This window comes from Gracilinanus agilis, chromosome 2 (genome assembly GCF_016433145.1).
Source record: "Gracilinanus agilis isolate LMUSP501 chromosome 2, AgileGrace, whole genome shotgun sequence".
Classification (NCBI taxonomy): domain Eukaryota; kingdom Metazoa; phylum Chordata; class Mammalia; order Didelphimorphia; family Didelphidae; genus Gracilinanus; species Gracilinanus agilis.
The window spans coordinates 206912632-206937572 of NC_058131.1; positions in this window are offsets into that span (position 1 = coordinate 206912632).

The following is a 24941-nucleotide window of genomic DNA, read 5'->3' on the forward strand; positions in this document are numbered from 1 at the left end:
CGGAGTCCCCCGTCTCCATTTGGGCTAAAGGAAAGTGATCATGTACAACCCTCTATTTAGAGCTGAATTGTTCCAGGTGCTCTTTCCAACATCAGCCAGCCAGCCAGAAAGCAGTGCTCACTCTGCTTAGTCCCTGCCACAATCGCCTGCTTATTTCTTCTTAAGGAAAAACTGTGTCCTTGCTTTGTTATCCTCCCAGTAATCCTTTTTATTCTTCAAGAATATTTGTTTATAAAACTTTGTTACATTATTAAATATTTAATACAATGAATATTCAATAATAAATATTATGTTATTATGGCATATAATCATGACTAGTGATAATAAATGATAATAAATTTTTAAATATTATTAAAGACAAATGTGTTATAAGAGGTCCCATGGCATAATGAATAGAGTCAACAAAAGTATCAGGAAGATTTAATTTCAAGTCTTGACTGGGATGTACACTGGCTGTGTAAGAACCTTGGCAAATCACTTAATTGTTCAATGTCCCAGGCATCTCTTTTAAATTGTGAATCAGGTTCTAATCTGAACTAGGAGATGGAATTTTCCTTCTGAGACTTTTCCATATCAATAAAATCCCAGTTTTGGTTTCCCCTCCCACCTCCTGATTCCCACCAGAAACAACACAAAATATATAGGTTGTCAAATGTTTCATTCAGCCAGGTTGGCTGAATAGAGAGAGCATCGAACCTGGAGTCAGGAAAATTTGGTTTTAGATTCCAAAATCTGATATTAGCTATATGAGTATCACCGAGTCTTGTAGTCTCTCTGAGTTGTGCAGGCAGCTAAAACTTAGACATTAAGTTATAGAAAGTTTGTTCCTACCAATATCATCTTAGCCTTAGGAGAGATTGTTTATCAAATCCAATATTTCAGTGTAAACATAATATCAGTATTGAGGATATTTCCTACATTAATACAGCCATGTGCTTTCTTACCCTCCGATTCTTTTCCATATCCTTCTCTACATATTCCAAAGAGAATATGTCTAAATGATTAGAGTCCTTTGTCTATGGTTCTATTGGTTTGTTTGCTTCTTTACATTTGGAAAACACCAACAGAGCACTGGAATTAGGCACATTTTTGTCTCAATCTTGCTGCATGACCATCCCATCTCCTTTTTTTTTTGTTGTTGTTGTTGATCCTACATTTTCCTCTTTTTCCAAACCCTTGGCCTTGCAAGAATATCTGAAATCCCATTCTCTACAGCAGAGATTACTATATTTCATCTACATGTTTTACATTCTATTTATCACAGAGTTCTACAGAGAAGCTATTATGCAAGTTATCAATCAGCGACACAGTCAGGAGACAAACAGGACCAAAACATGACATTCCTTTATTGCCCTACAAATGACACTAAGTAAACCCCAACCTAGAATAACTGAATGTAAAAGGGAATAAAAATATTACCATTTTGTCAACATGTTCCTAACATATGTTTCTGGCTGATGTAATAGAACCCCATAGTAGGAAAGGGACTTTGAGAGAAAATTTAGGCCAAGGGTTCTTTACCTTTTTTTTTTTTTTTTTTTGGCCTCATAGACCTCTTTGGCACAGGTGAAAATGATGGATCACTTCTAAGGGAAAAAGAAAATTTTTACATGAATTAAAATACATTGGATTACAAAGAAAAGCAATTTTATTAAAATGCACTTATTGAAGTAGGGAAAAATACCATACAAATTCACAGACCAGAGGGAAGAGCACTTGATTTGGTCTATTCACTCATTTATTCCAGTGAATTTATTAAGCAACCATTCTATGTGAGTCATATGGTAGTAGAGGAGATAGAGCATTTAGAACAGACACTTGATTCTTCCTTTCAAGACCAAGCTAGTATCAAGACAAAGGAAAATCTTTCTATCCTTTCTTTTTACATCTCTTGAAAAGGACATAAATATATTCATTCAAAAGGACATAATCATTAATGGTACAACCTATTATAAATATGTGAAGAAAGAACTGTGATGTATGTCAAGTAATACAAATCAGTTAATCAAAAAGCATTTATGTCTACTATGTACCAGGGTCTTTGATAGGTGCTAGAAATATATATATATATATATATATANGCGACACAGTCAGGAGACAAACAGGACCAAAACATGACATTCCTTTATTGCCCTACAAATGACACTAAGTAAACCCCAACCTAGAATAACTGAATGTAAAAGGGAATAAAAATATTACCATTTTGTCAACATGTTCCTAACATATGTTTCTGGCTGATGTAATAGAACCCCATAGTAGGAAAGGGACTTTGAGAGAAAATTTAGGCCAAGGGTTCTTTACCTTTTTTTTTTTTTTTTTTTTGGCCTCATAGACCTCTTTGGCACAGGAGAAAATGATGGATCACTTCTAAGGGAAAAAGAAAATTTTTACATGAATTAAAATACATTGGATTACAAAGAAAAGCAATTTTATTAAAATGCACTTATTGAAGTAGGGAAAAATACCATACAAATTCACAGACCAGAGGGAAGAGCACTTGATTTGGTCTATTCACTCATTTATTCCAGTGAATTTATTAAGCAACCATTCTATGTGAGTCATATGGTAGTAGAGGAGATAGAGCATTTAGAACAGACACTTGATTCTTCCTTTCAAGACCAAGCTAGTATCAAGACAAAGGAAAATCTTTCTATCCTTTCTTTTTACATCTCTTGAAAAGGACATAAATATATTCATTCAAAAGGACATAATCATTAATGGTACAACCTATTATAAATATGTGAAGAAAGAACTGTGATGTATGTCAAGTAATACAAATCAGTTAATCAAAAAGCATTTATGTCTACTATGTACCAGGGTCTTTGATAGGTGCTAGAAATATATATATATATATATATATATATATATATATATACATACATATATATATCATATCATATCATATATAGGTATGAAATGAAAAAAAAGTTCTGCCTCAGTCCCAGTTTATATTATCCCATTCCTAGACTCTTTCTTCACCTTATCATCTCCTCTACTATGCCACAGGCCAATCCCCTGACCAAACCCACATGGTAGTGGTAGTTCCTGCATCCTGACTTTACTCCCTCAAGCCATGCTTTCTCCTTTTCTTCTGTGCTGTAAGAAGAGACTCATACTTCAAAGGAGACAAAAACGTTGCCTTATAAAGCTGGACCTTGAGAACCAAAACAGTGATATCTCACTCCCTCAAGAAACCTCTTTCCAGACACAATCTTCATGGAGGGTTTTTCAATGATTAGCACACTCTCAGAGCACCACATACTCTTCATCCCATTGATTCTGAACCCAAATCTGTTACTGTCTAAATACCATTCCTCTTGCTCCACCACCCATCCTTTACTCTGGAGTTCCTCAACTTAATCTCCTGCCTCATTGTCACATTATAGATTTAATTTTCTCTTGTATTGTGCTCTCTGAAATTCTCAATTCCTAATTAACAAACTTATTTTCATCTTAAACCTTTTCCTTTTTTTACTTCTACCCAAAAAAGGTCCTGGCTGAGACCTACATCCTTCCTCTTGACATTTCATTCCAGATCACCCTTTCCAGTATTGGTTAGATTTTTACCCAAAACACTCCTTGCTCGCCACTGCCACCTACAGACTCTCTCTTTTCCACCACAATTTAATGGCTTCCATTCTTTTGAATTTTATTCAATTCAAATTTATCACTCAAACAAATATCACCTGATAGATATTATCTACAAATTAAAGATCTCTATCTTCCTCAATCTGTTCAATGCCTTTCTCACAATCTCTCTCCACCCCAACTCCAGCTTTCAAATGGGGAACTTCAACATTTCAATTGATACCTCTTTGACATATGCTAATTTCTTACTTCCTCAGTCAATCAGTTCCCAAGATCTACATTCTCCATTCCATCTCAAAGTTAATCATATATTTGATCTTACCATCAGTAATCCACATTTGTTAATGAATTGCAAAATCCTTTTATCTGAGAATAATCCTTTATCACTGTCTTTCCCTCTGACTTTCATTCTCTACCTTTGGCTTTCATCATCAACTTGATCTCTAATTGTTCCACCTCCCAGTTCTTTCCCAGGCCATCACCCTTCAAGGGACACACTCCCTCAGTCCTTTATCTTAAACTCTCCTGTAATCTATTCAACTCTACACTATCCTTGGCACCCAAATCTTTTACCTCTTATGCCTTGCCTAGCCTCAGACTTATATTGCTCTAAAATCTTCCAACTTCCCTCCTATTTAGGTGCTACTTACTGAACTAGAGAAAAACAGGGATCCTATTCAGTGTACTATCACACTTATAGTAATTATTCCAAACCATTTTTATCTCTTCCCAAGCTTCTTGGCATCTCCTCACCCCACCCTTTCAGCCTAGCACCTTGCCTGATATTTCACACACATACACACTGACATACAAAATTAAAGCCATTCACAAACAATTACTTCTCTCTCCTTTTTTGGATTATTCAGATGCCTTTCCTACTATGTCCTCCTTTAATCTTGTCTCAAAAGAAAAGGGGCCCTTTCTGGCCAAGATAAACCCCTTTACATGCCCTTATGATTCAATCCCATTCTACGTTCTGCAGAATACCCCAATTATCTTTCCTATGCTCACTAATAACCACTGTCTCACTATGTAAGGACTGCATCCCTGCCACCTACAAACTTACTCATATATTCTCCATCTTAAAAACAAAAAAAAACCTCATCATTTAGTCCTACTATTCCTCATGATAATTGTCCTTTTCTTTTATTTTAAGGAGGAGATAAATTCCTTGAGAAAGTCATCTACACTTGATGTCTTTACTCCTTCACCTCTCACTTGATTCCAAAACATTTGTGATATCTTTCTCTGTCCCTCCTACACCCAACAGACACTGGATTTAATAAATTCACATGGGTGTTTAATGTATTAACAAAAATCACTGCATGTTTGGACTAATACAATATCTTCATAATTGGCCTGCAAACCTCAAGTCTCTCCCCACTCCATTCCAACCTTATTAGTCAACTAATTCAAAGACTCTCTCCAGTATTACCAGTGACATCTTCAGGGCTAAATTTAATGTTCCTTTCTCAAACTTCAGCGTTCTCTATTTCTTTTCTTCTCTTAGGTACTCTTTTCTTTTTAAAGTTTACATGATACCAATCTTTCCTGGTTCTTCTCCTACCAATCTGATCATCAGTCTCCTTTGCTGAATTTTTACCCCAGTCACAACTACTAACCACATGTATTCCACAACAGTCTACCATGGGACCTCTTCTTTCCTAACTCTACTATCTCACTTGGGGATATCATCATCTCCCATCTAACTAGATCATTGATGGGCAAAATTTTTAAAGAGGGGACCAAAGGAAAGGAAATGCTCGTCTATCCATCTGTTTCTAAAGCAACTCTTTCGAAGTTTCATTGTATTGTATCCTACTCAGTGTATTCATCAGATTAGGAATAATGTTGCAGGGCATGATAGAATTATTTCAGGGGGCCACATCTGGCCCACAGGCTGTAGTTTGCCCATCACTGATCAAGATGATTTCAGGATCTATATATCCAGTCCTATTCTCTCTCCTGAACTTTTGTCCCAATTCACTAATTGATTTTTGAATATCCCAAAACTGGATGTCTTATATTTAATATCTCAAACTCAGAATGACCAAAACAGAACTCGCTATCATTCCTACAAACTCTCCCACCTTACAAACTTCCCTACTGCTATTAAGGATACCTCCATATACCTAGTCACTTAGCCTTGCAACTTTGGTGGCATTTTCAAACCTTTAATTCCATTCAACCCACATATTCAATTTATTGCCAAACATACCAGTGTCTCCACTCATAAAAAGCATCATCACTGAACCCTTGGACTAATACAACAGCTTCTTAATTGGTCTCAAGTCTCTCCCCATTCCATCTAGTTTTCCTCAGATTCCAAAATTATTTTCCTTAAACATACATCTGATTATACCCTTCTCTTACTTGAGAAACTGCATTATCTCTCTGTCCTTTATACATGGAATATACTGCCCATCTTTGAGATACTTAAACTCTCTTCAAGATGTCAAGCATTATATCACTTATCTATTATAGATGTGATGGCTCCCTAAATGAAGTCTACAATTATATTAACTCTCTCAACTACCAAATAATGTGCTTTATTCACATTGAACTTAATTCCTAAAATGACTCAGATCTTCAAGCATTTTTAGTGGTCTAAAGTTCAATGCAAATCAAGAGTGAGATAGACAAGGCATTCAAGACTATTAAATTGTCTTAAGGAAAGCATCATGTCCAGGAAGCTAAGTGACATAGTGGATAGAATGTTGGACCTGAAGTCAAGAAATCCTAAGTTCAAATCAAATTTCAGACATTTACTAACTGTTATGACAATGATCAAGTCTTTTAACCTCTGCCTATCTCAGTTTCTTCAACTGTAAAAGGTGATAATAGCACCTTTTTAGAGTATTTTGTAGGATTAAATGAGATAATAATTGCAAGGCACTTAGCACAGTGTCTGGCACATCATTATATGCTCATTAATTGCTTATTCTCCACCCTATCACCTCCACCTTCTGGATTCCTGCTTTCTTTCAAGATTTAGCTCAGTTTCCATATTCTACAGGTATTTCATGCCCACCTCCCACTCCTGGTGTCATCCCACTGAGATAACATTTCATTTACACTCTCTAGATATACAATTTGTTACAGGTTGTCTTCCCATAAGAATGTGAGCTCCTTGAAGGCAGGGGCCCAGGTTTTTTTTTTGTTTGTTTTTCACCTTTTATTTTTATTCATTAACATTTAGTATGGTGCTTGGCACATAGTAAGAATTTACTTGTTGATTGAATGACTGACTGAATAAGGATGGAAAGTAGCCACTGAACAGAATATTAATCAATTGCCCATTTCCAAAGCCCTAGCCCCAGAAAGACAGAAAGGTTTTTTGGTTGCTTCATTCATTTTCTAGATGAGTAAAAGAATAAATGACCACTCTAAAACTCAGTGAAATTTATACGTGTTCCAAACTATTCTCCTAAAATCCATGACTAGAATAAAATCCTATTCCTATACCATGTAATAGCATCAATGTGACCCTAGTATGTCAATGGCTCCGTCAGAAGAGAGTGGTTTCTTGAAAGTTCCATCAGGTTGAGAAGGTTCCATGGTAAAAGCCAGAGACAGATTGTCTAAGGAATATCCTTTCTAAGACAGAGTGACTCATCACCAGATTGAGCCTAGAGACATGATTCTGAGACAGGGAAGAGTCACAGAGACCCTTACATCGTGTCTGTTAAAATCTGGTGGAGTTTTATTTGGCATTGGTAGAGGAGGAACTCACACCAATGAAATCAGAGGTCACTGAAGTATTGAAGAACTAAGTCATGAGAGAATTATATCATTTTTAGAGATATAATTAGATTTTGTTACCATTTTTGTCACTGTGACAATATGGCATAGTGCATAAAGGAGCGATCTTGGAGACAAACAGATAGTGTCAAGTTCCAATTCTGATGCACACTAATAGTGTGAACCTAAGCAAGGCCCTTAAACTCAGATAACCCCCAGAAACTCCCTTTCAGTCACACATTCAGTGCCTGCGATGTGCTAGGCACTGTGCAAAGTATTGAGTATACAAAAAAAGGCAAGAGAAATCTCAGCTCTTGAGTTTACAAGGGGGAGCCATGAAACAAATATATACAAATGAGCTATTTACAGGCCAAAAAGGAAATCACCAGAAGAGAGAAAGCACTAGAATTAAGAGGGATTGGGAAAGACATCTTATCTTTTCTGAAAGAAAATGGAATTGTAAATAAAGCTTCTTATACTCTTATTTCCCAAGGGGTGGGGGGAACATATTATCTGGGACTTTAAGGAAGCCAGGAAGCCAAGAGGCAGAGATGAAGAGGGAAAATATTCTAGGCATGAAGGAGAGCCAGGGGAAATTCTCTGAATCAAAAGACATAGTTTCTTTTTTTTTTTTAGGAATAGCAAGGGATTCCAGAGTGGAGCCTAGAGAAGAATGAAGTGAAGACCTGTTGGCTTCAGTGTTTGTTTGTTGTTTTTTGTTTTTTTTTTTTTTTTAATGGAGATGCTAGGAGGAACCAATAAGTCAGAGGAAGCTACCCCAGAGAGAGTGAGCTTTCAAGGTATTGAAGCTGAGGGGGCAGGATAAACATCCAGAATGAATTAGAGAATCTGGTGCCCATGTACAAACTCTGATTCTATCAATCATTATCTGTGGACCTTTGGGAAGTCACAATCTCTCCATGCCTCAGTTTCTTTATCTCTGATATGAGTGTGTGCCTGTGTGTTTGGAGGAGAGAGGAATTCAAGCTAGTTCACGTTTATATACTGTCAATTATGTGTCAATTATGCTGAGCACTTGTACAAACGTTCCATTTGATTCACACAACAAACAACCTTAGAAAGTAGGAGCTACCATTATCCTTGTTCTTACAGATAAAGAAACTTTGGCAAACAGAAGTTATATGAACTTGCCTAGGAGTAGACAGCTGCTACGGATATGAGGCTAGATTTGAACTCAGATATATCTATTTTTTAAACCCTTACCTTCCATCTTAGAATCAATACTGGGTATTGGTTCTAAGGCAGAAGAGTGGTAAGGGCTAGGCAATGGGGATTAAGTGACTTGCCCAGGGTCACACAGCTAGGATGTGACTGAGGCCAGATTTGAACACAGGACCTCCTGTCTCTGGGCCTGACTCTCAATCCACTGAGCCACCCAGCTGCCCCCTGAACTAAGATATTAACATTTTTTTAAAAATTAAAATCCTTACCTTTCATCTTAGAATCAAACTTGTATATTGGTTCCAAGGCAGAAGAGTGATAAAAGTGAGGCGATGGGGGTTAAGAGACTTGCCCAGGGTCACACAGCCAGGAAGTGTCTGAGGCCAAATTTGAACTCCACCTCCAATCTCTAGGCCTGGCTCTTAATCCACTGAGCTACCCAGCTGCTCCCTTGAACTCAGATCTTTGACTCTAGGCCCAGATCCTTGTGTACTATGGTGCCACCTTGTTGCTTCAATTACGAATAATCACAATTATTTTTGTTGTTCAGTTGTTTTGTCCACTCTGAAATATCATAATTTTTTTCTTTGAAAAAGATAGTGTAGTGATTTGCCATTTCCATCTCCAGCTCATTTTACAGATGAATAAACTGAGGAAAACAGGGTTAAGTAATTGTCAGGGTCATCCAGCTCTCTAAATCCACTTGGTCACCCAGCTGTCCCCAGGAAACTGAGGATTTCCATCTATATACTCTGCTCCAAGTTATTTTGACTTTCTATTGTTCCTCCACATGACCTTTTGTCTCTATGCCTTTGCAAGGGCAATCTTCCATCACACAGAAGGCACTTAATAAATGATTACTGATTGACTCAAATGCTTCTTCAACTTCTTGGAACCCTAGTTTCCTTCAAGCCATGGCACAAAACCAAATTTCTTCCTGACTCTTTTTTTCCCTTCACATCCCCTACCTTCCTTCCTTCCTTCCCCTTCAGTATTCCTTTCTGTCTTCATCTGTCTTCTATGTGTTTTCTTATAATTTTGTATGTCCAAGTACTTGTGTTAGAATGCTCCTAGAAAGCAAGAACTTCTTTATTTCAGTTATTTATTTATTTATTTATTTATTTACTCATTCATTCATTCATTTATTTATTTATTCATTCATTCATTCATTTATTTATTTATTTATTTATTTATTTATTTATTTATTTATTTATTTATTTATTTATTTATTTATTTTACTTTGGATTCCCATTGCCTAGCACACAAAAGGTCTAGAATATATGCTTCCTGCTTGACTGAATGATGAAGTGACTCTGCTTGGTCTCTTTTCATAGAATAATACTATCTTAGGATCTTGGTATGATAGATTAAGAGTTGAAATGGCTTTTAGAAATAGTCTGGTCCTCTTCCCTACTTTTTTTCGAAGCTGATTTTGAGGTCTAGACATAGGAAGTGATTTGCCCAAGGTCTTATAGTTAATAAGTAGCACTGGAATGAGATAGTGTCTCTTGATGCCTTGTTCACTTCTTTTATGACATGATACTGCCTCCTTAAGTCCACAAGTCCTAGACTCTAAATTTGTCATCTTTGTTAACCCTACAAATGGTTCACTGCCCAGGAAATTGCACCCAAAGATAGATTACCTTCTAGTGTCACTGGTAATAAGTGCTTTTCTTAAACTATGCCAGAGGCAGACCTAGGCTGGGTCCCTGTTTATGCTGTTGTCTCCCTTAGGTGACAGTTTTCCGTTGCTTTCTGTGAACATGTCACTGGGATGTGTCTCCTTCTGTTACCACATAAACAACAACAGCAACATAAACCCCAAAGAAACAAGAGAACCATGGTCTGAAAGGCACGGCTGTCACACAATTACGTCCCTCTCTTCTCAAACTCAGCCTTGTAAAAATGAAACAACGAATTTACTACTCTAGAAAGGGGTTTGCTTACTTTTCTGTTCCCTTTTTGCTAGATCATCTTTTTAAAAAAACACCAGTTTAAATATTTTAAATAAATGAACACCGCATAGGCTTTGCCTATACAAAAAAGGGCAAATCTGCATTGGCAAGGAGCCAGATACGAACATTCTTCCTATGAATGTATGACTTCGGGAAAGGGCTCACTTACGTTCTTCCCCGAGGGGCAGAAGTCTATGTTACTATATTTGTTTGTCCATAATTGGTTTTCAGATTTACAAAGAAAGCACAATGCCTAGCATTGATAACACAAGGGCTGGCTGGACTATTTCTAACCAATCACACAATACAAATATACACAGCATATATGAGTAAATGTGTGTGTATACATACACAGGCTATATATATAAATATATATGTACATATATATATATATATATATATATACCTAAATACATATATTCGTGTATATACAGAGAGATAGGTATTTTTGTGGGATTTATATACACATATATGTGTGTGTATATATCATATATATATATATATATATATATACATATATCTACACATGCAAAATATATTTCAGAAGTCTGCATACACACATTACATATGTGTGTATATATGTGTATATGTGCAGATGGATAGACGGATGGATGGACAGATAGGCAGATAGAAAGATAAATGAATAGAAAGATAGATAAATAAATATATAGAGAGACAGATAGGTGGATGGATGGGTGGAAGAATGGATAGATGGATAGACAGATAGATAGATAGATAGATAGATAGATAGATAGATTAAAATAGATAAGAAAGATAGATGGATGGAAGGGGAGAGAGAGAGACCTATTAAACCACATAGGGACCCAGAAGAAGAAATGACTTGAGAGTAGAGTCCTCCACTACTATCCAAGGAGTTAGCTATACAATACATTTGCATATCTTTACAGATGTAAATGATAAATATAAATATAAATGTCAGTCATATGCAAATGCAAGTCTTGAATGTAGATTTCTTCATCTATTTGTGTATGGGTGGAGGGAGGGTACATCAGGGAAAAGGAGAAGGGGTGTGAAGAGGAACATCCAAAAACAATATGTAATGCCACCAGAGACATACTTTAAAAAAAAATAGTCCTGCCATTCTGCATTGAGAGTATGTCTTCCATGTAAACAAACATTCTGTGCAAAGATTCTCAAGATGTTAGCCTTTAGATGCAGAAAATTATGCCAAAACTAAAGCAAAGGGAAAAGAGCAAGCCACATGTGTCCAATTAAAGGAATAGAATAGTCCCAAGGTTCATCTAAACAGAGTTTTTTCTTGGTTTCCAGGTCACAAGATTATTGACCTGGACAAAACATTAGAGGTCATCTAGTCTGACCCTCTCCGGTTGAAGTAGATGAAACTGAGGCTCACCTCAGGGAAATGATTTGCTCAGAGTCATAGAAATAGTAAATAAGAGACCCAGGACTTGAACTCAAGGACTCTTTTCAAATCCAGTTTTCTTTCTACTACCTACATCTTCGATGATTATCCCCAAATGCCAGTGTTTAAAATGGTTTGCCAATTTAATGAGCTGTTTTAACACTGAATTCCATATGTAATATTCAGTACCATTGGTCATTTTTTGCAAAGAGGTCTTTAGAAATAGCCTTCCCGGGTGTTTCCGTCTCGCATTATGTTTTTCTGTAATTATGTGGTTCAGGACAAAGTAGCTTGGATGAAAATCTAAATACAAATATAAGTTCACCTGCTTTCAACAACTACTAGATAGTTTTCCTTTTCCCCTTAGGTTCATATAATTTAGGTTCATGGGAAAATACTTGTATATCATTTAGACCAGAGTTACTTTAACTAGGGTTCATACAAACCCCAAAAGGTTAGGAAATAGATTTCAGGAGTCAAATGAATTTGTGTGTGGGAAAAATCCTTATTTTAACTTATTTTTGGTTTGTTTTACATTTTCTTATCTTATTCATTTTCTCTTGTAAATTTCAAAACATTATTCTGAAAAAGGATCCATGGGGTTCAATAGTCTTCCAAAAGCAAGCATATATCAACAACAACAACAACAACAACAACAACAACAACAACAACAACAACACAGGTTAAGAATCTTGAATTGAACTCTTGCATTACTGAAGAAAATGATCTTCGCATAGGACCCAATTTGTCTCTCTCTGGTCCTAAACCTAAAAAATAACAGAGTTGGATTTGAACTTAGCTCTTCTGGCTCCAAATTTTGTACTTTCCCAACTAAATCAAGCTGATCTTCTGATAGAAGGTTTTTACAGGTGCCTTGGTGTCTAGCAGTAGATGGAAGATGATTATTTAAAATTGGACATGCTCTTAAAGATCATTTAGTCTAACCCTTGTCACTGAATGATTAAGGGCCATTGAGTTTCGGGAAAAATAACTGGCTTGTCTGAAATTAAAGAAGCAAGTTTTTGTTTTTAATAACTACAAAAGAGGGACAGTCATAAATATAGAGACAGTTGAAAAAAATTTTTAAATAAGAGTAGTTAGATGGCATAGTAGTGAGGGCTCTAGACTTGGAGTGAGGGATACTTGATCTTGCTATAGATACTATCAATGTGGCTCTGGACAAGTCACTTAACCTTTGTCTCAGCTTCCTCATGGGGATAAAAACCGGCATTTACTTTCCAGGATTATTGTAAAAATCAAATAAGATGATATTTGTAAACTACTCTGCAACTTTATAATGTTATATAAATGCTAGCTATTAATATTCTTGTTATGTGGTTTGGCTAATGCCAGAAGTTATATGAAAATGGGGCAGCTGGGTAGCTCAGTGGATTGAGAGCCAGGCCTAGAGATGGGAGGTCCTAGGTTCAAATCTGGCCTCAGACACTTCCCAGCTGTGTGACCCTGGGCAAGTCACTTGACCCCCATTGCCTACCCTTACCACTCTTCCACCTATAAGTCAATACACAGAAGTTAAGGGTTTAAAATAATAATTAAAAAAAGAAGTTATATGAAAATATTTCCCAGTCTAAATAAAGTAGTTAAAATATAATTTATTTCCTCAGTATCCTTCCTGAATGAATTTTAATGAGGAGAAAGGAGGTTGTAAATATACCATCAAAAAAAAGAGGATTTTTTCTAAATATTTCATATACTTTAAGTGAAACAGAGACAGAGAAGCAAAGAGAGAGAATAGAACCCATGGGCAAGAAAAGTTAAATAACCAATCCAAGGACATGCTTTTACACATACATACAAACACTCATATACAGAGGCATGCATATATATATATATATATATATACACACACACACACACACACAGAGTGTATAATACATAAAGAAAGACCTTTTTTTCCCTTGGTGTAGTTACAACCTAAGGTCTCCTCATTAAAATCCATTCAGGAGGAATGCTAATGAAATGTATTCTTTTAAATTGAACAACTAATCTAAGTTAGGAGAAATAGATATGCCCAAGTTGGTATCTGAAGCTTTTCCTCCTTGACAGAGTTTACCAGTCTGCACATTCTATTGAAGTGCAAAATATATTTGATGATCAAAAATTGGGTAATGTTTTACCAAACCTATGTGAGGTGGTTTTTGGAAATACAAATGCACAAATTTCTTATCTGAGCTACTTCTGTATAGTCTCCACAGTTTGTTAGGACTTGTCAGAGCTTACCTTCTATTGAAATATCCTCAAGAACCTAAGATCAGCTTTACCACATGTTGTGCCTGGGAGGAAATTTAGTGAAAGAGTCTATTTAATTCTATATTACATATTTTTAAAAACTGAATTAATTCTTTATTATGAGGGATGTCCCTCGGGGCAAGGGAAAAAGGAGGAATACAGAAAGAGAGGTATTTGCAGATATAGAGATAAAGTGTTTACATCTTGGTGATATAAAACCAGAAGTTATAAATATAAATCTATTTTCTAAAAATGATGCCCAAGGTAATATAATTTCTTGCCCAAATTTGCTAAAATTTTCAATGGCAGTGCTGAGACTATAATCCGGTACTCCCTATTATCATTGAAGATGCTTTCTCCCTTCTTTTTTTTTTTCACCAGATTCTTTGCTCTTTTCTGTGTTCATCCATTTATAATTCTATTTGCTACTTCTTTTATTAACTCAACAACCTTTTCCTCACATTCTGTCAATATCACCATGAATACTCTGTAGTTCTACTATACCATCCAGCCCTCCCTATTTCACAATGTCAGTGGTTTTTGTACATGTATTGCAAATCTAAAGTGATAGATAAAGACGATAAGCACATTAGATGAATTGATATCTGGTAATGCATTCACCAATAGGTAATGTTAGCCAAGAGGGATGGTAGAGTTTTGGGAGAACGAAACCTAATGTCCAGTTCTTTATGTGTTATTTTTATATGAAGATGGAAAAAGTAATTTCAGCTATCTAAGTCTCAGTTTCCTTATCTATAAAACAGGGATAATACTTGTTCTGTTTGTGGGGAGAATCATACAAGATGATAGAGATAAAAACATGTTACAAACTGTAATATACACATTCAAGTGATTTTTGGCAATTTCTACTACCTTTCGTAAATTCTTTTGTTTTTAATAGATCATTTTCCTTTTAGCAATTACATGTAATATCAATTTTCCACATGTTGTTTCTGAAATTATAAGTTCCAAATTCTCTCCTTCTTTTTACCCTCTCCTTCCTCAAAATGGTAAGCAATTTGATCTGGGTTATGCATGTATATTATCATGTAAAACATACTTCCATATTGTTTATTTTGTAAGAGAATACTCCTATAAAACCAAAGCCCCTAAATAAAACCATAAATAAACTAATGTGATGGATAGAATGCTTTGATCTGCATTCAGACTCCAACAGTTCTTTCTCTGGAGGTGGATAGCATTGTTTGTCATAAACCCTTCAGAATTGTACTGGGTCATTGAATTGCTGAATGTCTACTACCTTCTAAGAAGAATGAATATATATTTTTAAGCAACTGGGTGGTACCATGGATAGACTCCTGGACCTAGAGTCAGAAAGACCTGAGTTCAAATCTGTTCTCAGATATTTATTAGCTCTCTGACCCTGGGCAATTTAACCTCAGCCTGTCTCAATTTTCTCATCTATAAAATGCAAATAATATTATCTATCTCCTGGGATTATTGCAAAGATAAATATTTGTAAAGCATTTTGTAAGCTTTAAATTACAATATGAATGTTGCCTATTATAATTTTTTAAAGAAATCAAGATTTTAAATCAAGAAGGAACATTGGAAATCATTTAGTAGAATGTCTTGTTTGACTATGTAGGGAACTGAGACTAGGGAAAGTCAAGGCACATGCCTAAACTGTACAGCTATTCAATGGCAGAAATGGGATTAGAATTCAAATTTCTTTTTTTCCAGTTTATTGGGATTTTTTCCCTCTTGCACTGTGTTAATCCTTCAGTGATTTATTACTGATTCACTCGCAAGCTATGTGGGTTGTAACTTCCCTTGGCTACAAATCTTACTTGTGCAAATAACATTGTTAAAACTTCTTTGTGTTTCCCTAGAACAAAATTCACTATGGCAAAAAACTCAGGAAAAGGTACTGCATTGCATTTGTATCTGCAATGCTTTACCAAAGTCCTGCTGTGATCTTTTACCATGACTTAGAGGTGATGCTGAGTCTTCAAAGGCCATATTAGCATAATGTAAACTTTGGCCAGTCCTGCCATTGTTTGGGGGTACTGTCTTGTAGGTCAACTCTGACATATGGAGGTTAGTTTAGTGGAATATAGAAAAAATCCTTTACTGGAAGTTCAACTACCATTTGATAATTAAAAACAACAACAACAACAATTCATAAAGTCAGTCTACCAATCTACTAAAGCCACAAAACTCATTGCTAGAGAGTGCATCAACAATGAATCATAGGAGAGAGCTAAATGACACAGTGGGTAGAGAACTAAGCTTGGAGTTAGGAGGTCCTGGGTTTAAGTATGGCCTCAGACTCTTCCAGTTGTATGACCTTGTTTATGTCACTTAATCCTGATGGCTTAACTCTTACTCTTCTGTCTTATAATTGATATTAGGACAGAACATAATGGTTTAAAAGTTTTAAGAAAAAAGCCCAATGAATCACAAATTGATTAACAGAGATAAGAGGAGGGACAAAGCATCTGTTCTGGGTTCTAGTCTGAAGACTCAGCAATGAATTTTAAATTGTTTTTTTTTTAACCCTTGTACTTCGGTGTATTGTCTCATAGGTGGAAGATTGGTAAGGGTGGGCAATGGGGGTCAAGTGACTTGCCCAGGGTCACACAGCTGGGAAGTGGCTGAGGCCAGGTTTGAACCCAGGACCTCCCGTCTCCAGGCCTGACTCTCACTCCACTGAGCTACCCAGCTGCCCCCAATGAATTTTAAAAAGACAGAATGTTAGAATACAAGAGAAACTCAATGACGTTCTAGTCCAACAAATGTTTTGAAAAATAATTCCCTCTATTACATAAAAAGAAGTGGTTATCTAGTCTTTCATTTTAAGCCCTCATTGTGGGGAGAGGATGATACCTCCAAAGGCGATCCATTCCACTTTTAGACAATCTATTTTTTCAGTCATTTATCTTGGTATCAAAACTAAACTCACACCTTCACAACTTCCACCTATTCCTTTCAGTTATGACTCTGGAGTCAACCAAAATTAATAATTATAATACCTCTTCTACACAATAACCCTTCAAAGATTTGAATACAGTGATCATGTTCCTCCCAAGTGTCAAGGCTAAATAATTTCTGAACTATCCCTATGTGGTGAACTCAAGGCCCTTAAAAATTCTGGTTGGTCTTTTATGGATGTTCTCCAGATTATAAATTTCTTTATTAAAATGTGGTGCCAGAAAAGAGAATAATCTATATGTGGTCATGAAGCCCTCACTTTGTTAGTGATCTCTCTCTTTAATTAGAGGAAATTAGAACCATAGATATCCCTATTCAAAATGTCATCAAGATTCAGCTAACCCTTTCCTGCTAATTCCCCTCCATTTCTCAATTGGTTTTAATATAAGCAATTTGATCTCACAGATATACAGAGATTAGACAGTTAGGCAGGGTGGCCCCTTCTTGCTCACATATACAAACAGAAAACCTTTCATGTCTAGGTTAAAAATGGAAGAATTGTTGAAAACTACCAATTCTTGCAAATTAGTGAGAGATAAAACCCAGGTTGAATTAAGGAGACAGCAATGTATAACACATTTCTTTTTACCAAGAATAGCTCAGCCATCACTATCTGTCCTCTTGCCTCCATATATGAGCTCATGTACTATAGAATACATTTTAATGAAAACTTTTATAAAAGAGTAAAAGTACAGGAATCCCTTCCATATTGTGGGGATTAGGAGTGTGGCACCTCTGCAATCTGGAAAATCCTCTTAAATTTTTGTACTGGAGAAGAAGAATAAATTTGTTTCTTTTTCTTTAGTGGGATGTTTACAGTAAGAGAAATTACAAACATTTATAATGTTAAAAAATAAAACATGTTGATATTATACAAAATCGTTCATGTATTTTATGTATTTCTGATTTTCTAAACCTTTTCTATGTCATCTTCTGACATTCATGTGTTATCTGTGAGTTCTGCAAAACACCCCTCCAAAATTCTTATTTATTTGCCTATGTCAACTCATGATTTATCAAAACCATGATAAGGAAAATTATAATATGGAAGAGACACCTATAGTAATAAAATATTAGTTCTAGTTTTCCTTGGAACAACCAGGAAGGTATTCAATTCTGAAAAGTAGGATCTGCTCAACAACTTGTCCCCTTAGAATTATATATAACTATATATACAGAATATATATAGAATATATAGAATTATAAAATAAAGTATGATTTTTATAACAATAAAGGAAAAAATGTTCCAGTTCTCTCTTCCAAATGTGAAAATATATGTGTATATATATATACATATACATATATATACACACATGTATGGATGTCTATATATGTATATATAAACACATATATACACTCATGTATATTATGTACATACATATCTTTGTATATATCTGAGTTTATATAGTCATTATATATGTATTTATGTGTGTATACATCAATAAATATGAATATATTTTATTATTATTAATCATTGATTATTAATATTACACATATGCATATATAATTGTATTTATATTTCATTATATATTTATATTTATATATTACTATATGACCCTGGACAAGTCACTTAAAATCTCAGTGCCCTGTGCAGCTCTCTAAGACAGTGGGAAAGCAAGTGACAGTCTTCTAGGCTAAAGCAGTCTCTTCACTAAGAACTCCTTCTACCAGTGAAAGCACAAATCCATTTCCCCCATTTTCTCACCTCCCTCCCTCCCAGAAGAAGACTAGGCAGGGGATTAGAGACTTAATGAGGTTAACACATTTTAAACTAAGGACAACAGAAGAAATTGAGGTGGTAGTGTCTTGTTCATTCTACTGTGATTTCCCATATTGATCTTTAGATAACTAGAAATTCTAGAGGTCAAAGACCCTTCAATTAAAACTTTTACATTAAAGCCAAAGAGATCTCAAGCTGCATTGACTGCTAATGGAATCTGCCTGCAAATGAAATGCATTTGATTGCCTGAAGCACAAACACAAACACAGATACATGAAGTTTATTTTGCTTGGCCCCCAAAGGGAAGAACTCAGCAGAGGGGCAGATTTTACCTTAATAGAAGGAAAACAATTCCTCACAATTGGTGTGTTCCACAGGTGGAATAGGTGACCTTGGCAGCTGGTGTGTGTTGCTGATTATTAGTTCTTCAAGGGCAGTCAGAATGCACACTTGTCTGGAGTGTGGAAAAAAGTGATTCTCCCTCACTTGCAAGTTTGAGTGTACATTTTCCAAGGTCCCACCCAACTCGGAGATCTGATGATTTGATGAGTCGTTGCTTATATGTAGGGCAAAGGAAAGGTAAGAAGAGGCAGAAGAGGAAAGAGTGAGGGAGAAAGAGAGGGAGAGAAGGAGAGAGACTGGTTGAATAATTTCACTCATTTATGGAATAACTTGGGGAGGCAATTTCTGCTCCCAATATAGATCAGCACCTCCTCTGTAATATGAAATTTTGTTCACGTTATCTAACCAGGACAGTTCTAAGGCACTTAGGACAAGGAATGCTATCCACCTCCAGAGAAAGAACTGTTGGAATCAGAATGCAGATGAAAGCTTACAAATTTTCAATTGTTTATTTGGGTTTATGTTTGGGGTTTTGGTTTTATAAGATTACTCACTTACAAAAATGAACAATATGGAAGTATGTTTTGCATGATAATACTTGTATGACTCAGATGGAATCACCTGCCAGCACTGGAAGGGGGAAGGGAAGAGAGGGAGAGAGATAAATTCAATCATATAACTTAGGGAAATTATATGGAAATTTATTACATGTAATTGGTAAAAAAAGTAAAAAGTAAAACAAAAACAAAAACGTGTTGCCTAAAGCCAAGAGAGCTTAAGTTCTTTGTGTGTAATCACACCATCACATATAACAGAAGTGGGTCTGGAACCTAGAGAAAAAAAATGAGAAGTTGATGGCCCAAATCATCGGTATACACATTCAGTTACAATTCAGTGGCCAATTTAAAGGTTTTCCCTCATCAGCCAATTAAATAGATTTTCCTCCTCACTTGATGAGCTGACAATAGTCAAAGGATACCTTCTCATACACTAAAATGGAAAAGAAGGGCCCCTTCATGACATAAAATGAAAAGCAGGGCCACTAGGGTTGGAACCATGAAGACATACACTGAATGCTCCAAAGACTGCAAGTCCTGCTCATTCCACAGGAATTGAATGACTTTGAGATGACAGATCACTGGACTGCACCCAGACATACCTAACCAGACCTGGCATAGCTCACATCAGCAAGTAAATCAGTGTATTCATCTATTAAATAACACATATTAAGAATCTATGTGCTAGACCCTGTGATAGGTACTGGTGCTAAAAGTACAAAGAATGAAGCCATTCCTTGCTCACAAGCAGCTTACATTCTAATGGGAGAAACAATAATGTAAGTATAAAACGAATAAACACAAATACATGCAAAGGTGTCCAGTGCAATGTGGCTTGGTAAGAAGTGCCTTCTGGGAGACCCATCTTGCCACAGGATCATTGAGTCTGAAGGAGCACGGAGGCCATCTAGAACAACCCCTTCATTTTGAAGAGGAGGGACCTCAGGCCCATGGAGGTTACATAATTTGTCCAAAATGACATAGGTAGGAAGTGTGAGTGGCGAGGTCATATCCTGTGACTCTAGAGCCAGGGTTCTTTCGACTGCCCCTCATACTCCTATTAGCAAGTATATAGTAAGTGCCTGTTAGGTGTTTGGGGTGGAAGATACAAACACTAAGAATGAAAAAATCCCTGTTCTCCAGGTGCTTACATTATAACAGGGAAGCAAATAAAGGCATAGATATATACACAATACATATAAAGGAAATAAATGCAAATGCATACAAATTAGTTAAATGCAAGGCAATTTGTGAGGGAGGGCATTAGCAGCTGGGACAATCAACATGGGTTTTTCATAGAAGGGATCTATAGCTCAAAAGAACAGAGGAATCCTGTGAGGTAAAAGTGAGAAGGGAGTTCATTCTTGGTGTGTAGCAGCCCCTTGGGCATACATAATGGACTGGTTCTTCCTCCTTCCATTATAGAACAGGTCTTATCTGCTTATTGCTTCCTACTTGCTGAAAGGAAGGAAGGAAGGAAGGAAGGAAGGAAGGAAGAAAATTAGGTTTTTAATTAATAATCATTAATGTAATTTTTAACTGGGCTTTATAGTTCACAGATGCCTAGTGCACTGGAGAAAGAAAGAGAGAGAGAGATAGAGGCAGAGAAACAGAGATGGACAGAGAGAGAATTTGAACCTGCTTGCTTGACTAAACAAAATTTAGGGTTAACTCACAATAAGTAATAAGTGATATGAAAGTAATTGTGGGATGAACTGCTTCCAGTCAGTCTACAAACTTGAATTATGTACCTATTCTGTGACAAGAACTGTGCAAATTCTCCCAACACACCCCTGAGAAATAGGTTCTATTTTTATACCATTTTACAATTGAGGAAACTGAGGCATACAGGTTAAGTGACTTGCCAAGGGTCCTACAGCTAGTAAATGTCTGAGGTTGTATTTAAACTCATGTCATCTTGACTAAATTGAGGCTATGGATTCAGTCTAGGATACTTTTAATATACTATTTAGTCAGACCTCTGCAGTATACTAAAGGGCCATCCCTCACTCCTCAAATCTTTCTTTCCTGTTGACCTTGAAATATAAAGCTGACTCTGTGGTCTCCAGGACTGAGGAGGGAATACACAGGCACACCATTAGCACACGGTCTCCTAAGCAAGCTTTTCTCTCATGTGTGTGTCTTAGGGTTTGCATCTTATTTTCTTTTTTTAGGATCTTATGGTATCAAAAGACAGTTAGTGCCTTGCCCCTTCCCAGAGCCCCAGGCATCGCATCTGGGTATAAGCTGCCAGAACATTTGCAACAGCAAGAATAGTGTCAGTGGCTAAGATACAGTCAGATCTATCAAGAGAGAAAGAGTTTGCTATAAAGAAACCACAAGAATGCAGAGTCCACTTGGCATTATTAGGTTCTACTCAGTGGAGGTAAAATGTCAAATGGCTAATAAGCAACCCTGTTAAAAATGTCCCATTGAGGCGTGTATCTTAGCCTCTAAACAGACTGTAACCATTCTATAATTCGTTAAGACTTGATGTTCTCTTCCTGTGTGGGATTAAAGTGCCTGTTCCATACCTGACTCTGACTCACATTTGGAATCTGAGAAGCTGATGACTGGCTCCCTCCTCCTCCGCCTTCCCACCTTCACCTTCCATTGGACACATTTGCTAAGAGTAGGGCCAAAATGAAAATTGTTCCCTGGGAATCTGAAGTGGGAGTAGAACTGGAAGCCAGAGGAACCTTGTTTGAGACACAGGCAACTCCAGAGCAATAAAGGAAACTATGAGGGCAGGTGAAGGACCAGTGTGTCATACATACTTGGGACCCAGATTGTTCAAAGGTACCTAATAAGACACACACACACACACACACACACACACACACACACACACACACAGGGATTGTATGACTAACTTATAAAATATTCTTTATGGAAGTAAAACCATAAGTAGGTGAGCATAAATGATGCTGGTCTGTGCCAACGTAATAAATATGATGATAATACCGAATGTTTGGTTCAGTATTATGACAACTCAATGAGAAAATGATTACTTTGGAGGACTTGAAAAATGATTTAAAAAATCACCTGAAGAAACAAAAGTCAAAATAAATAAGTACTTAATTAATAAAGATCAAGGGAAATAATGAAGGAGGAGGAAGGGCAAAGAAGACGACTAATCCTCAAAACTATTTGATAGTTGCTAAAATCTTTAAAAGCTGATTAGCAGAACAGATTGTTTGGCAACATACAAAAGAACTGAAAATGAATATTGTAGCATAAACACTGGATAAATCTGAAGGACACAAATAACAGTAAAAGGAGGGGAAGGAAGAAGGGAATAAGCATTTCTACAAAGTCTGTTATGTGCTAGGAACTTGGCTAAATGCTGTAACAAATATTCTATCATTTGATCATCATAACAATCCTGTGAAGTAGGTACTATTACTATTCCCATTTTACAGTTGAAGAAACTAAGGCAAATAGAAATTAAGTGACATTCCAGGAAAACTGGAAAACTGTCCTAGGTTTATACTAAGATTTTATACCACATATTACATACTATATATTATAATAGGCTACAAATGGAAATGTGATCTAGATATAAAAATTCATATCATAAACAAATTAGAGGAACAAAGAAGAAAATATATTTTTCAGCTATGAAGAGGCAAAAAGTCAAGAATAGTCAAAGGACGGAAAGAATCATAGAATGGGTAATTTCGATTATATTAAACCAAAAAGGATTTACTAAAAAATCAAGGAAATTAACATATAACAAGGGAAACAATCAATTGGAAGCAAAAAACCTTGCCACAAGCTTCTTCAACAAAAATCTAATATATATGATGGATGAAGAACTCATTCTGATATATATGAATGACAGTCATTTTTGGTAGTTAATGTTTAAAGGACAGTAAAATATATTTTCAAAGAAACAAGTAAAGAAATCTAAGCAATCAGCAATCACGTAAAAATGCTCCATTTCACTAAAAGAGACATGCAAATTAAAATGATTTTGAGGTTCTCCCTTACACTTGTCAGATTGGTAAAGATTACAAAAATAATAACAAAAATTATTAGAAGGTCCATAGGAAAACAGGAATATTAAGACACTCTTAGTCGAGCTGTAAATTGATCTAGCAATTCTGTAAAGCAATTTGGAATTATATCCAAAATATTACTAAATTGTGAGTACTCTTTTACCTAACTATACCACCACTAGATTTTTACCTCAAGGAGACAGAATAAAGAGGAAAAATACTCATATGCACAAAAAGATTTCTACTAATTTTTTGTCTTAGCAAAGAATAAAAAAAAAGTGGTACCCATCATTTATGGCATGGTTAACAAATTATGGAATATGTGTAGCAACTTATAGTAGGATTTTCTTATCCATTTTCTCTCTCAAAGATGGACACCAGAAACACCTGCAATAATTGTAGGGTATGAAGCAACCCAAAACTTAAAGAAAAATTCAAGATGATTGGAAGAAAACTGGAAACTGAAGAGCTTTCTTCTTTCCTGATCTTGCCAATTCTATCTCACTTCTCATACAGGCAAGGCATTCATCTCTACCAATGAGGAGAAAGTTCCATAACAATGGACATTAGGACTATAGTTACCTTCTAATATAGTGTGGAATATAATTGTGCTTTAAGAAACAATAAAAGGACACTTCAGAAAAACCTAGTAGTCATTTGAGTAACTCAGCAAAATCACCCATAATAATACTTAAAGTAAGTGATAAGTTGTTTTTTTTCCAGATATAATTATCATTTATTATTCACAAAATGCAAAATGGGAATAAGGCCTGAATACTTTCCAAATTCTATAGGAGGTATTTTTAGATTATCTTATGAACTTGGTTATATCCTGTGAGATCTATAAAAATCATTGAGACAATTGGGACCCCAAGAAGGAAAAAAGTATTTTGGGAGGAAGGAGAGCAAGAGTCTATCTCATTTCCAACCTCAGCTCCCCACCACCATACCTTCCAACACCATCTTAATCAGAAGTGGACCTCATGAGTTTTGAGAGGTCCTAGAAATTTTGAAAATCCCAGTGGGATCCTAGAAACATTGGTAGTACAGATAATGGCAATGTTTGTATCAAGAACCAAGGACAGAATGGATTAGAAGAAGGAAGTAGATTGAATATTTTTAATTGTTATAATAGAAAAACAACATCTTGAGAACTTCCGAAAAAGAACTCCCAGAAGCTATCATTCTGTTTTCATGTGTGCTCTAAAATTAAATCTACTTCTCCCTAGATTCTTATGTATTTATAGGAGAGAATGCCATGGGATT